This window comes from Macrosteles quadrilineatus, unplaced genomic scaffold (genome assembly GCF_028750875.1).
Source record: "Macrosteles quadrilineatus isolate MER2022 unplaced genomic scaffold, UCM_ALF_1.0 Scaffold_8__2_contigs__length_117827958, whole genome shotgun sequence".
NCBI lineage: Eukaryota > Metazoa > Arthropoda > Insecta > Hemiptera > Cicadellidae > Macrosteles > Macrosteles quadrilineatus.
In genome coordinates, this window is record NW_026542601.1 from 48,095,343 (window position 1) to 48,112,116 (window position 16,774).

Consider the following 16,774-nt stretch of genomic DNA (forward strand, 5'->3'; position numbering starts at 1 on the left):
ATCAAATATTTTAGATGAAGAGAAGTATAATGCAATTATCCGTGTAGAGTATTTAACTTAATGGGATTAGGTTCAAAATTTAAAATGCCTTTAATTAATAGCAATGTGTTAGATAATATAATGTGTTAGATTATGTAATATAAAATATTCGCAAACAAACATTTCCGCTAATTGGGTCTGATGATTGGAGTCTCGAATTGAAATAGATCACAATTTACCATCTTTAATATGTATTTATAAGTATATTTGTTTTATACGAATGAATCAACAGTATAAGTGTGAATATAAGTTTCAAACGTTTTTGGACATATATTATTTACGTATGGACATATATTATATTTACTTTCCATAAATTAAACAACAAGTCATACAATGCTGATCAAAAAATTATTTAGCAAAATATTCTCTTAAAAAACGATATTAACTTCATTATGTAATTATAATTTACAATTACAGTGTAGATTTACTTTCACAGTTACAACTATAGTTAAAATTTACCATACCTAATAAACCCTGAACAACAGTCATAAAATATCAACCAGCCGCAAATAGAATCCGGTTTACTTTTAACGTATAAAGGTAACAATATAAATACAGTAATCTTGTTGAACAATATGGATTCATCCGATAACAATGGTTTTATATGGTAAAGTACAATAAATCAATAACACAAAGCCGCTGGATTACCAATGCAGTTCTGAGCTTTAAATCGAGTTTTACCCAAGTAATTTATCAACTAACAATTCTTTATTTATCGTTTTATTTGGGGCGACTTTTTGGTTAGTCTCAGAAACCACTTTAGTTTTATTTTTTCAAACATTGGTAGTACATAGTACACGAACATCTTCCAAACTACAACTACTTTCTTACCGTGCACTCACTTAATTTTCAAAACATACCTGTAAGATTGTCAGAAATCAATTATTGTTATGACACCACCAACTTTTATATTATTTATTAATCATACAATTATTTATTAGCTACACTTTTTAATTTTGGTTGTGTGACTAAAAGATAATTTTATTTAAGGAAAACTGTAAAACTAACCACTCAAACAATTTTCCTCAATTCTTTTCTTTTTCTTATTTTTTTAAAGAGGTTGGCAGCCTCTTTTAACCTTGCATTTGCCCGTCCACATACACTACGGATCTGTGCTAGGAACGTATCCAGTAAAGCAAGGGGTGAGCCGGTACAGTACAAAGGTGAACTGTAGTGATGAAAGATAATGGCAATGACCAGGATCCGAACCCACGACACTACTGCCTTGGGTCCGAAGTCCGCGACGCTACCGACTGAGCCACCGACTCACCAATTACGTGCAATTACTTGCAGCGTAATTTACAATGAATAAAAATATACTAATATTACGTTCGCACCAAAGTTAACCTAATACTATTAACTCCAGAAAACATTAACGTATGCGACATTTTAATAGTACATTTTTCAAAGTGACGATTTAGCAAAGGTTAATACATTGTTGGGGGTTTTGCCATTTTCAAGTAACATTTTTGAATAAAAAACATAAAAAATCATTTCAACCCATTTGTTGGTTCGGTTAATTTCCCATTTTACATTACCATTATATGATTATTTATTGAGAAATAAATCACAAATATATTTTAACCTTTGCAGGCTGATTACACAACTATTATTAGTATAATTTCATGCGTTAGACCTATTTAAAAAATTAAAAATTTGATTTTGAATGATTAGTCATTCATATTCTGTTACTTGCCGTTGCAAATACAGTTAATTTGCAATCAGCCACATTTTAAAGTTTACTTCACCAATATGAAGTATATATATATGTGATATTGTGATCTAAAATCTACTTGAATTGTAGCAATCTTTTGTGTATATTGTGCTTAACAAGAGATTAAAACAAAATAAAAAACATTAACGAACCTATTAACCAAATAAGATGGAACGTATCGCAATAGTACAAATGAATATATATATATACTGAATGAAAAAATATTATAAAATAAAATGTTCCGTTCGAAAGGTACGTTTGACAATACAGGGTTGGCGAGATTATTTTCACGTGGGGTTCCTTTATACACATATCTGACTCGTCTCATTCGAGCCAAGCATTGATGTCAAGAGGGTTTAAGAGCGCTCACCTCAGTGAAGAAATGGAAAAGAGAGGTTGCTTCTGTTTATATGACTCTTGTACCGTCGCAGTCATCACCATCCGTCTGAATTGCTGATAAAATAACGTCTCCGTCAAGCACACTGTCAAATAAGCCTTATAGTAATATAGGATCTTACTCTGATTCAAGTTCGCACATTGAAACTCATTAACTTCGTGTTGACAAATATTAAATTACTTACAATCAAGTGCATTAGGGATAAAAATGACCACCATCTCAATCATCATGACACAATAAAATAGTTAGTTCAGCATTTAAAACTAAAAACAAACAATTCTAATAACAATTAATTGTAAAAAATTAGGATCTCATTCTATAACGTAGATTTTATTCTTTTAACTTAAGTTCAAAGCGTGGCTTGAGTGTTAGTATTAAATTAGCCATTCAGTATATAACATACCTCCAGTTTTTGCTTTTACATAGAGGAGATCAAACAATCAAGGTAATTATGCTAAAAATAGATATTCAATAGATATTCCAAAAATGTTTTTAGACTAACGTCTAATAGATTTAAGTATAGATAGTTACTAATATCTTCGTTTGTAAACATACACTCAAACCCTACTACAGGTTATTCGTACATGCATATTTAATCTTGTTCATCTTATTTGTAAATACCGTGTAAATTTTCTACACTTATCTGTTAAAAAAACATAAAACATAACACAAGTGTAACTCCATGAATATCTAAGTTTAATACATTAGTTGTAAAACAAAACTAGTTCCTCTTTGCACATATGCGCGCAATACGATACAACTTTAGGTAATATTAACTCAATATATGAGAATTGTATGAGCCTGTGAAGGAATGAAAAGTTCTCGTTTTCAGTACAAGGTGTGGAATATAAACGGCATTTGCCAACAAACGTGAATATGCAAGCCAGGCTCCGGGAGTAGCGGCATATGACTTTGACACTTACAACGTATTGTATGGGCGCGAGCGTTTTCCGCAATGCAAAATATCTTTATGTTTTAGCGTGGTCGTATTTACAAATAAAAATTATTCCAGTATATTTGATGTTCAGTATTTTGTACCGTGTTTTGTAGTTTATTTACAATTTGTACAGCACATCGGTGGTTGTTTTGAATATTTGCATCTTCCTTAACGAAACAAATATGGTTACAGTATTACGGAAAAGGCTGTATAAATATTGGGAGTTATGAAAATGCTACTAAACTACTTTAATTAACTTTGTGAAAGAAGTTTTTTACTACGTTCTCAAGAAATATACGAATGAATTATTTAGATATAACATTACACTACAAATTTTCCTTATGAAACATTTTCCTTTGGGTCTGCAGCTGATAGATGTTTAACAAGTTTTTTGTTCAACCTAAGTTACTGTATACTGTATCAGTTGCTTTTTGAGGTTTCGAAAAATGACCAAGCTGTTCCTGATCATTTGGTGAAAGAAACAGCTGATTATAGTTGGCAACCAAGGTGCACAGATCATCTTACTCCATTCTAAACTCACTTCGCAATCGTATTCAGGTTGAAATTTCCACACAAGTAATTGTAATAAAATGTTATACAAATTATATTATAACAAGTCCATACATTTTTGAATAAACCTCTTTATTTTATACATGTCGGCATTTTATAGAATGCATTATACACAATGCCTAGACAGGGCGTATAAAATCCTATCGTTTTTACTCCATGTAATATTTTGCTTGAATGCTTCTCACATTGTATACAAGGCGTAGTCATAATATAGAATATCTGCAGTATATGCTTTGCCGTAAAAATATATACGATCGATTTAGTATTTACCCATCAAACCACCACATCGTCTGATAGTGGTCTTAATTTACCTTTCTTACTCCTAACCTTAAACCGTATAATCCTAGACCTCTTATATCACTTAACTATGGGAAATAGTAAAAATTGCTATAGAGATTACATCGTTTGAGATGTAACTTAATTCAAACACTTTCGAATACCACTCTATAAAAACCTGATGATATGCGTACTATTACGACTAAATTCCTAAATTAGTACTTAACTATTCCAAGTCTATATCAGCTGGAATGAAAGATGAAATAGGTATTTCAAACTCTCTACCTTTTTATTTAGTGACTCGCATGTCCGTTACGATTCAAAACTCAAAATGTATTACCATTCAACCATCCATGCTCACATAAAAAACCACATTGAAATGAATCTTGGTAATTTATTTAAATAAAATAAATTCTAGCCAGTACAACTTTTTGGGAACGGTTTAAGCAAAAATCAAGGAGAATTGAGAGAACAACTCGTCACATTTTCGTGTCAAGCTGAATATTTAAATATTGCTTAACGAAATCCCGATTTAAACCGGAAGTCCGTTGAGATCACGTTCCGGAGTTACAAACGTGACGTTAACTCAACGACAACGTGCCAACGTGATAGGCAAGCTTAGTAGTCCTACGTTGCTATGGCATAAAGCTCTTTATAGGATACAGGTGTGAATTTTAAACTTGTTTTATTTCAAGACATAAACGTGACTATTAACACGTGGAAATTTAATAGAACATAACATGGACAACTCAGAAGTGAAATGTTATATTGGTGTTCGTAAGAATATGTGACTTTATAAAATTAAACAGTTTATTTTAGAAACATTACAGAGTGGCATAGATATAGCTTTATTTATTGAAGTTTTAAAATCAATTAATTTAAGGGTTTTAGACCAGGCGGTCTCGAAAACAAGAGTCATCCCCATATTTTTGTCTGTTGCAATTTAAATTTGTTTAAACATGGTTTAAAGTCGACAATCTAGTTCTTAGTTCTTTTAATAGAGATTAAATGAAATGGTTAAAGGATTTTAGACCAGCGGCTCTATACAACGAAAGGATTTATTATATGTTTGTCTGCTATAAACTAAATACGTTTAACCATGGTTGAAAGTATATAATCTGAAATAGACTACAGCTGTATTTCAAAATCAACGTTCTTTTCCAAGACGTTTAGTGTGACTGCACAAAGATAGCTAAAAATTTACTGAAAAAAGTTTCATGACTGAAACTTTAGTGTTGTTTTAAACAAATATGTACAATACTACAGAATTGCAGATTGAATGCATCGAAATCCCAAGTAAAAGCTGTGACACAGGTGATATGTAGGGATCGAACTAGTTTCTTCTTGACTAAAGTACTACGCTTAAACCTTTTAACACCTTCCTCCTTTTTCCTCTTTTTTACATCAGTCACACCTTCCTCAATGAATACTCTAACCAAACCTAATTTTAATGGAATAAAACCACACATGTGGTATTGTTTTATAATTCCAAAATTGTGAGGTTACACATCACTTGAAATACAAACAGTTATAAGGAAGATTCAAACAGATGGGATATTGTAGACTATAAGCGTGGGTATGACAACGCATATAAGCACAAGAGGGCTCCGTAGTAGATTTTCAATACAAACCCAATCGCGCGTGAGCCTACGAAAGAACCGTTATAACACTGATGGAAAATCTTCAATGAACTGATATTGTAACATTCTATCTCCGTGCGTTGATATTAGCGTGATATCAGTGTGGGCTTTATTCGGCGCTTGACGTTCTATGTCATATCCATTTTGATAGGTAAATGAAGTATAAGGGTAGTTTATTCTCGGAAAGATTTAAGTGATATATTATAAAGTAGAGTAGTCATGTATGAAACAGAATTATTGGTTAACATTGTTAATATCAATTGTGAACTTTAGCATTGTTAGAATGTAGTTGATTTTTTTAAACGTTAAGATTACCTTCGTATAAAAAAAACATTTAGAATACTGGCAAATAAACAAAATTTATTTTCCATTTAATTTAAATTAAGGTAATGCGATAAAAATGAAGATACTTATTCGTGTATAACATTCCTTAAACAAAGAAAACGGTTTCCAAGTGAATGTGGTAAATATGTTTAATTAATTTCTGTGAATAACTGCAAACAACAGCTGCAGGTAGCACAGGAACAATTAATTAATCATTGTATCATTTTATGTTGAACCAACAATAACAAACTTGTATTTCACAGCTGGCGTAATATAAATGATTATATTACGCAGCTTATAAATGATAACAATGCAATCGCATGGATATAAATAAACAAAGCGAACGGGAACTAAGCGGCATTGATAATGATAGAACATTTAAAATTCTCACCAGATTATGAAGCACATTCCACATAACGTATTTTCGTTAATTTTTATTCAGAGAAAGGATGGTTATAACATTAATTATGGTCTATATCTATATACATTCAGAAGAATAAAGTGAATTAATTTAAACAGAGGTCCTTGTAGAAGAGCTAAGTTATTTAACTGGCGTTTAATTTAAAGCTAATAACGGTTTTCTGTGAAGTCATCTTATCGTACTGCTTCCATCTTAATCAATTTTCAATTTAGGATTATGATGTTATGTAATGTATTCTCTAAGAATTTGTTTTACTAAAGTTAAGAACAGTTTTAGCTGTTTTCACTAGCATATATTGAACATTAAAGATTCAAACTAGTTTTATATCTCATCTTCCTCAATATGACCACTAACTGGTCGTAGACATATCTTTTGGCAATGACAAAGTGAATCTGTTTGCAGATAGCCACAAGCTTTGCCGATTGTTCTGGTGTTCTGTTCGTCAAAGTTTTAGAACCCCAAACTCAAATTTGGCGTTTTCCTTAACAGATTTTTCATTTTCAGGTAATCTACTAGCTTCCATTTTACCTCGTTTACCAACTTTTTAAATTGAATATTTACAAATTGCCAGAGTTAAGATACCTATCTGAAACAGGGTATTAATTATTTATGCAATATTTGTAAGGTATGTACATGATGCTAAGATATAACTAATATTAACAACAATTAACTTAGATAGAACAAACACTTTTATATACAGGGTGTCCCTCGAGAGGTGTCTCAAATCGATTACTGGAAAACGGCTTAACGTACAAGGATAAAATAAAATTATTTCCAACTAAATTGACCCCAAGGAATAACGTAAAAATATTTTTAACTTTTTTCAAATACAGGGTGTGCCAAAAACTGAGGGTCACTAGTTCGAATCTCGGAATTTTCAAATGTAAACATATGTCATGTTATACATCATTTTAAAGGTATTTGATAGACAAACATTTTGGTGAAAACCAAAATTAGTTATCTTTTTCCGTTTCAAAATGGCGGCAGTTTTTTTGAAAGAAATCTATATTTTTTTAATACTCTGTATTTCCTATACCAATGCATTTAGCACTTCTCCGGTTGCATTTTCTTACTCGTTATGAAATTAGCTTTACTGTGATATGCAACAAGTAACGGTTTTTTGAAATAATAAAAATTCCAAAAAAATTTTTGAAAATTTACAAATGCTCATTGTTCAAAATTTTCAAATAGCAACATATGTCAAGTGGCACATCATTTTATAGGTTTTTCAATTCCTAACAACTTTGTAATTTACACTTACTTCGTATCTCTTCTAGTTTTTGTGTAAATAACAAAAAACCTAATTTTCCTATATCAAATGCATGTCATTTGGGTTTGACACTAAAGGCTTCATTTCATTTAGTGTTGAACCATGTCAAACCCAAATAACATGCATTTGATATAGGAAAATTAGGTTTTTTGTTATTTACACAAAAACTAAAAGAGATACGAAGTAAGTGTAAATTACAAAGTTGTTAGGAATTGAAAAACCTATAAAATGATGTGCCACTTGACATATGTTGCTATTTGAAAATTTTGAACAATGAGCATTTGCAAATTTTCAAAAATAATTTTTTTTGGAATTTTTATTATTTCAAAACACCGTTACTTGTTGCATATCACAGTAAAGCTAATTTCATAACGAGTAAGAAAATGCAACCGGAGAAGTGCTAAATGCATTGGTATAGGAAATACAGAGTATTAAAAAAATATAGATTTCTTTCAAAAAAACTGCCGCCATTTTGAAACGGAAAAAGATAACTAATTTTGGTTTTCGCCAAAATGTTTGTCTATCAAATACCTTTAAAATTATGTATATCATGACATATGTTTACATTTGAAAAATCCGAGATTCGAACTAGTGACCCTCAGTTTTTGGCACACCCTGTATTTGAAAAAAGTTAAAAATATTTTTACGTTATTCCTTGGGGTCGATTTAGTGGGAAATAATTTTATTTCATCCTTGTACGTTAAGCCGTTATCCCGTAATCAATTTGAGACACCTCTCGTGGGACACCCTGTATAGTGTTACGTTTAGAGTGATTTTAGAGCGCGCACTTCACATAATTTGATCTAAATACCTTAGGACAAGTAATTATTTACGGACAGATGGTTTCAAATCTTTTAGATTTGTTAAATAATAAGTAAACATCATAATACATTTTAAACGTGTACCGGATAACTTAAACCTTTAAACAATTTGCGGCTTTTCTTTGGAATAATTAATCTATTAGGGAGGGTGTATAACCTCCCCATTTTATATGCTATTACTTTTATGCGTGCTACAATTATAATAAAAACCTAATTGAGTATTTGTACATTCAAAATTTAATTACAACAAAATTTTAAAATTTAAAATCAACCAGATTTCTAGAGTAAAATATACGTAAAAGTTTAATTACTATAAGTCAAAACAAGACCTATAATCAACTTGAGTTTCCACCACCGGTTTCTGCAGTGACATCTCATTAACAGAGAAATGTTTCGATGAATAATTTACCTCCAATATTTACTACGAGGTCACATTTCTTTTTTGTTTTAATGTAAATCCCCGTTCCAATTTGGTCTAAAAGAACTACACGGATGTTTTAATTTACTAAATCGTAAATTAATTCACAACGTTGAGTGTAATTAAAGGAAGTAAATCATGTTTAATTATTTCCATACCGTATATCCGGCCGTGCGCCATGTGGAAGCTTTCGAAAATTAGAATCGCGTTTTTTTGTGACAAAAGTGCATTTTCCCGGGTTTTTATTCAAAAAGTTAAGAAAACAACTGATAAGAGACTAATATACTGATAAGAGAAAATATGAGAGTTGATCATAGTACGTAACAAAGAGGCTTTAACTTGATAAATAGCATAATTTACTAAATAGTAACACAACAGTTAGAAAAGTTAAAATGTATCACCGCAACTGTAGCAAAATCCTAATGAGAAATCAATAAAATATTTATTTTTTTATAGTAGGCATAGTTAAAATAGTTCAAACAATAAAAAAATTAAAAATGATATAGCAACTATTTGTTTACTTACGGGTTTAGGTCGGAGGTACGACCCGACGCAGTTTTAAATCAGACTATCAATACATACCTGTGAAAAACAAAATATGTTAGGAATTAGGTACACAAAAAAACATTAATTTAACATCAACACGGCTAAAACAAAACTGTACTATACAGGTTATCTCATAACCTAATGTGTGTCTATATGGCGATTCAGTAGCTTTACATATAAACACAACAGTTTCTTTAATCAATTACACTAAATTATCAAAGCCACTGGGCGAGTCAGAGATCAAAACTTTAAGGTTAAATTCTTAAAGTATTGTTTCTTATAATTAATAAAACGTTAACCAAGATGCTGCTTTCCTATTTTAAAATTAGGAATTCGTGTGTTTAACTCTTCAAGTGAACATTGTTCAATTCCTATACTTAAACAAGCTACAAAATTACAGTGGGTTGAGAAAACGTTCGAAAACGTTGAGAAAATGGTGAGAAACGTATTAAAACGAACATCATTTTCACTATTTAAAAAAAAATATATTAACATTTTTTTCCCATGCATACCTTGTGAGTTCTTTAGGCTATTATATCGAAATTTAGCAAAGGCCAATAATTAATTGTCATCGCATTTTTAGAAAAATCATGTCCAAAACTAGATTTAAAATAATAAACTGTAGCACTAAACGTCCATCGTTATCATTTCCTAAAATATTTGGTGAACTTAAACCTCCGGGAAAACCCTTCGAGAAAACATTTCTCTAAACAACCCCTGATGAATGAAACATTCTGCATCATTCTATTGAGAGTGCTTCAAACAGTTAAACATGTTATGAAAGCAGCTAATTACGAAGTAAAGTGGACTCGAGCTAATAACATTGAATAGGAAGAATTTACTCGTTATACATTTATTTGTTATCTTGTCCCACCAAAGTAGCTTTTAATCGAAAAGTACAAGTTGGTGTATTAATTAAATTACTTAAGTATGATTAAACTTTAATTCAGTGGTACATACTAAATATTCTACGTTAATTTGAAGTTATTGCATTACTAACGTTTTGAATAAATTGAGCTATTATTGCCGAATTTGTCTCGTACTCTCTCGAGTCCGCTATCCATCTAACCATCTACCATTACACAAGTCTAACATTCTCATTATTTTTTTTCGAATAATCTCAATATTTTACCGTAGACTACACTGAATACCACTATAATGAATGATACGTTTATCCTCTTAAGTAATCGGATGAGCCTAAGTTTCTAAATGACATCCATAATGACTTAAATCTAAAGACTTAGAAGACTTAAGACTATTTCTCAAATGGTATAATATCATAATGTTGATTGAAATCTGTGTCTACTTTAATAGTTGACATTAAATAAGGTTTGCCCTTTCTACTTAATCATTTAGTGCAATTAGTAAAGTTCTTTTGCGAGAAACGATTAATAAAAGGGGGAGCTTGACTTTAACGCAAAATGGTTATTCTGTAGAAATGGAAATATAGAAACTACTCCTATATCCACCATGGAAGAAGTAAGTGTTGATGGTTGATTTTGTTAAAAAGGTTGTAAGGAAGTAATAGTTTTCCCTACTGAAATACGTAGAGTTAGTTGGTGTCAGCTTGTCAGGACCACTTCTGTAGTTTTACAACTACTCCAAGGAAGACCGCGCTTAAATTGATAGCAAACTAACTTACAGTTCTGTGTTTGACCCATGATTACCAACTTAATCGAAGCTGTTTCTCAGTAGTTCACCAATTCTTTCCTCGGATAGGTTACGTCAAGCACTGTTATTTATTTTATACATTTATCTTAAATGTAAGCCTTTGATCGATGTAGCTTGATTGCATGTGTCATTCTTTGTTGGGAAGGTATTACTAATTGGAACACTGGTTTAAAACATTCTAATCTAAGGAATACATTGTCATAACATGTGACAAAGCTAACAGTTTCGTCTAAAAATGAATCGTTATTTAAATTTTATATTTAAATTTATAATATATATTTAACGGTGAAATGCACAAAACAAGTGATCAAAAAGTATCCTTACACGACAAAACAAAGAAAGGTTGAGGACAAATAAACTAAACCTTTATAATACTTATGCTGCGTGATAGTTAATCGTTTTTGACAGTTAATACTAATAGTATCTTTCATACCTAGGCTAGAAAATGAGGTTTTGCCAGCTCGACATAGTTTTAAAGTTTGAGACGAAGTCGAGAACGTAAAACTATCGAGAGCTGCAAGACCATTTCGCTCCGTGGTACGAACGCTATTTTCACCACACTATATCCTATTACCAATATTCACCAGAATAATAATAAACAGTCAACTCCCAACTACAGCTTTGATATTATGTAAAGAAATATTTTGACGAATCAGCAAAAATCATAATAAATAGTTGTTAGGCAGCTGTGTGACAATAGAACAAGAATATTGCAATGATATGGATACTGATTGTATATTTAATATGCATTACTGTTTTAGAAAATAAGCGAACAGCTGATTTTTGGCCCTAGAGATGTAAAAACCTGTTCGGTCCGCAAATGACGATGCCAGCTGGCATACGAAGCAATAAGTTGCTTTTGGCCTCCGATAAACGTTTGTAAAACGGCTAAAAACATCGTAGTGTGTCTTTACAATTTGGAAAAAGGAATTTTTTTTAGAAAAGGCATAAGACATTTGATGAAATTAGATCCAATGAATGAAACGCATTTCAATTGATCAATGTGAGAAACTCTCGCAAAAGGATATTGGTAACCGGTTGCCCTTCATTATAAGGCCAACATACATGTCATTGCCTTGCCCTTATCTCCTTATCTATATACTGTCAAGCAATTGCGGTATACAATCGAGCCTTAAGGCAAATACTTATAGATTTCACCACTGCACGTTGGTCTATGATTTATCTCGGGCTCGATGACAGGGTATTTGCATATCATACCACTTAGCTATCACTACTGACAAGGCTAAGTTATACTTGCAGTGGTCCAACACTCTAGGGGTAGCACGTGTGTTAGGGGCATAGACTGTTATTAATTAATGAAATTATAATAAGCGGTAATTTAGATTTTGGTAGTGGATTTCAGACATTGTGGACCTTAATTAATGTGATGAGAAGCATTTTCCATTTACAAGTTTTAAAACAACAATTAAGAATGTTAACTTTGAAATTTAGTGCTATAGAAAGGTATGTAAGTGTATATTTTTGTTTACCTACTCAATTACATTTTTCGCGTTTTTAAGGGTAGGTCAACTAGGGCCCTATACTGTCGTGTCAAGTAAACATAAGTTTTATTTAAAATATTATACTGATTTTCCAATTTGACTAAATTAAATACTTGTTTGTAGTGAGAGTAGTGAGGAATACATCGTAACGGGACCTCCCCTTAATTATATTAAAATACTAAACAGCTAAGAAAATAACTACGACAATACCTTTGAAACTGTACCGCAAACTTTATAACAATTTAAACAAACCCTTCACCCAACTAAGCTCATCAAACAGCAGTGCGTAAGGTAAACTAATTTCAAAGAATGACAAATAACAGGTTGTCAAACATTCCTCTACTAGCTTCTGTATGTCTCGTCATCACGCAAGGTGTCCCTGTGATTTTCAACCATTCAAACAACTCTAGGTTTTATTGCTGATAATAAGACTGTGAAGCGGTCCTTTTTTATGAGATCACCGATTCACAATTCCAACATCCGCTGAATCCCTCAACACCCAGATCGCCAACAATTAGTGGCAATCATCTCAATGCTACAGTGATTGCTGAGCTGCAAGTCTACAGACTGTCATTTCAACCTGGATTACACGGACCGAGACTTCTGTAAGTGGCTGCACAAATGATGTTTGTTTAACGTATCGTGTCATTGCTTGAGTTTTCACCGGGACATCCCACTTAATTGAGGGCGATGCTGATTGGAAAATTCCAACTTTGGATCAAAGAACCACTTGGAAACTTTTGGCTCAGATGGAGGAGGAACTGTAGAATAATATACAGCTGAAATACAGAATATATTATTTGGGAGGTTTTATATGTCATTTTTGAGTAGCTGGACTTGATCGCAGACTTTTAATTAATGGTCATGGATGAGGAACTAGTTTCAGTAATCTAGCTAATTAGTTTGATTTTCAGCTAATATACAGAGTATCCAGCTTCTACTAGAACTAGATTATTCGGGAGGTAAAAAAATGCAATACAACATGTGTCCTATCTCAAACCATTTAGCATCTGTCTGTCTGTATATGCTTTTTACAAAAACATTCGCAACTCCTTAACGGTTTGAGCTATAGCGTTGAAATTCAGCAAATATGATTATCGTTTTAATAATTACTCGTTTCAAAATGGTAGCATTCTTTGTTTTCAAAGCTTAATATCTATAAACCTATACATTTTGTAAACATTTTACTCGATACCAATAGTTGCAACATTTTATTTACTAAAAGATGGTGCAAAGATTGTTAAGATCGGGCCATTATTAACTGAGCAATTGCTGTTTTTGTAATAAAATGAATGGATAGCTGGAGAGCTGAAGACAGTGTTATCAGAAGTTAAAGTAAACAGCTTATTGGTTTAACAGCTGGTCGGTCTAAATATTGTATTTTATTTTCAAAAACATGTTTACAGAATTTTAACGCTATATTTCAAACCGTTAAGGAGTTACGAATGTTTTTTTGCAAATAGCACAAACAGACAGACAGACAGACGCTAAACGGTTTGAGATAGGACACATGTTGTATTGCATTTTTTGCTTGTTTTGACCTCCCGAATAATCTTGTCCGCAGCTGGACACCCTGTATACACAACCACAGACTACGAAAGAATGGTCAAGCATAAAAAATAAATAGACACTCTTAGCTATAATTACAACACAAGAGATGTAGCCTATAAGACTAATTGAGATACTGTATGTACAGACACACAAGCAATACAAACTGTTTGTTATAGACATCCTGTTATAAAACAAACAGTTCAGTGTAAATATGGTATGCTATTATGCATTCAAGTTTAGTTTATTTATGATTAATTTTTGCACTTCAAATTTCTTTACGTAATAATTTCTAGGTATATTCTGGTCAAAAGTGTTATTGAAAGAGTATAGTAGAAATTATCTTCGCATTATTGAAAAAGATTTGAGTAATCATCATAATTTTGCTCTTTTATGACAATACTAAGGGTATTCGGCTATATAAGTTTCTTGTAGAAACAGTATACCAACTTTAGGTAAGTAAGTAATCCGTCTAAAGTCAGTTTGGCGCTTAAACTAACAGTATTGCTGCATTCTAATCCCTTATGTTTAAAGTCAATTACAACTGGCTGGTAATTCAGGTTGTTTGCTTACTTGCAGGATTGTTCTGAGATTTGCCTTGGTGTATACACATACAGTATACAGTGTGTTGTATAGTGTATATTGGATACAACCTTGTATTGTGTACACTGCATTTACTGCGCTCCTAACCCAACTAATGAGAATGTGCGGGATTATTGGTTTTGTGAGAATCATTCGCAACATTAATCTCATATTTGCCAATATAAGTGCATTGTAATAAAGTATTAATAAATAGTGATTGCTTTATTAATATTAAACACTTCTAAAATACACGAACAACCAATATATATATTAAATACATGTTAGGATAACAATGCAACCATTGAATTTAGAATCCGAAGTAGATGTCCTTTGTATTGACTAACTAAATACTCGTTTTATCATAGGATGCTGCGGGATTACTTTTTACTGTATGTTATTTCCCTATTAGTTTGATATTATTAAAAACGTAATAAATGAAATGAATTTAAAACAGCACAATGCTTCTGTAAATATACATTCTTAAGTTATTTGTACTAAAACCCGCCCTAAAATGTAACATTTGAGTGGAGTGTCCAGTTTACCTACGTATCAATAGCAACAATGTATTAACTTACATTTCCACATTAAATAAGCCCTAAGCCAGTTGGTAGCATTCTCCTAATGTTTAAAAGGCGAGTATGACAATATAAATCTTCCATTGATTCAAAATTGTTTATTCATTTTCAAATAATTTCAGAATTTATGAACGATTTGAACATATATTGAGGAACCTACTATGAAGATGAGATATAAACGTAGATGATAAATACATTGGATACTTTTATTCCCCGATATTAAATTTCATACACATCCTTAATTTACACCTGTCCCTCTTATTAACACATAGCTACTGCCTTCATCAACCTCTTGCCGCCAATCTGTAATACGTTCCCGCCATAAACGTATTCCCACGGTTTCCTGGGTTATATAAAGCGGAGGAAGCAGTGACAATATACACAGATGAGAGCGCACTCGGAGCCGGTCATGGGACTGGAACTGGTTCAGTAATTAGAGTAGAGCGGAGTGAATGACTCCGGATCCAGGAGCCCGGGGGCTTAGCCTTGGACCTCCGCCCCACCAAGACAACCTGATCCTAGCCGGTCTAGTTTTTGCTGAGCCGGGTAGTGAGGATCACCTGCTTCGTCTCTAGACTGAAATTAAACTTTATTTTTTTGACACCTCAGTCGAAAAGGCAGTTGTAGCCGAGCAGGTGTCGTGCAAGGAAATCGTCCTAAAGGATAAATAGTTTGTGATGTTGTAAAGTTAATGTTTAATGTCATTAATGTGATTTGTATGATGGAATCATATATTTATTTAATTATTTATTTATATCAACGGCACGAGACCAAAAAAACTATACTAATTGCATTGCAAATAACAAAATAAGTTGTATATGCCTGTAATATTTACAACGCCAATACCTTCAAAACTCGTTTGATTTGTAATAATCGAAAAAAGGGATCATAATAGAAATATCACAATACTCAATTCATAGGAAGAAGTTACTGAGAACACTTAAGTAGATTAATACGGATGAGGCTCAACAGAAGTGACGATGTACAATGATTGTATAGACCTTACAATATTGTTAACTCGCTCTTTTTAAACGAAAATAATTAGTATCACTGCAATTCGCATAAAAGATCTTGTCCCTGCGAACACTCAACTTTCAAATTAACAAGGCTCGTAGTTATAAAAAGGTAACGAGGCCAAAACAAACATGTAAAACTGACCAAGTTGACTCAGCAGATCCTATCTGCCGAGCGTGTAAAAACTTTTAATTAACTCGGTTATAATCCAGCCCAAGACCGAGTTAACAAAGGAAGAATAATCGCAGTGCTAAATCTGGATTAGATAAGGAAAACAAACTGTCAGAAGCAAGCGTGAACTTGATAATATATTCAGCGGAACAATGGATGGGACCAGGTAGACTTGACTCAAGCTCAACTTTAATTGCAAAACATTCACAACCTCTGCACTGCGCTCCCCCCTCCCCTGGCCTAGCAGAACAACCCTCAAGAATAAATAAGAAGAGAGGGGTCACCGGTGTAATGTACTGCTATCATTACGGACTTTACCGGCTTTAGGGGCCCTTCGA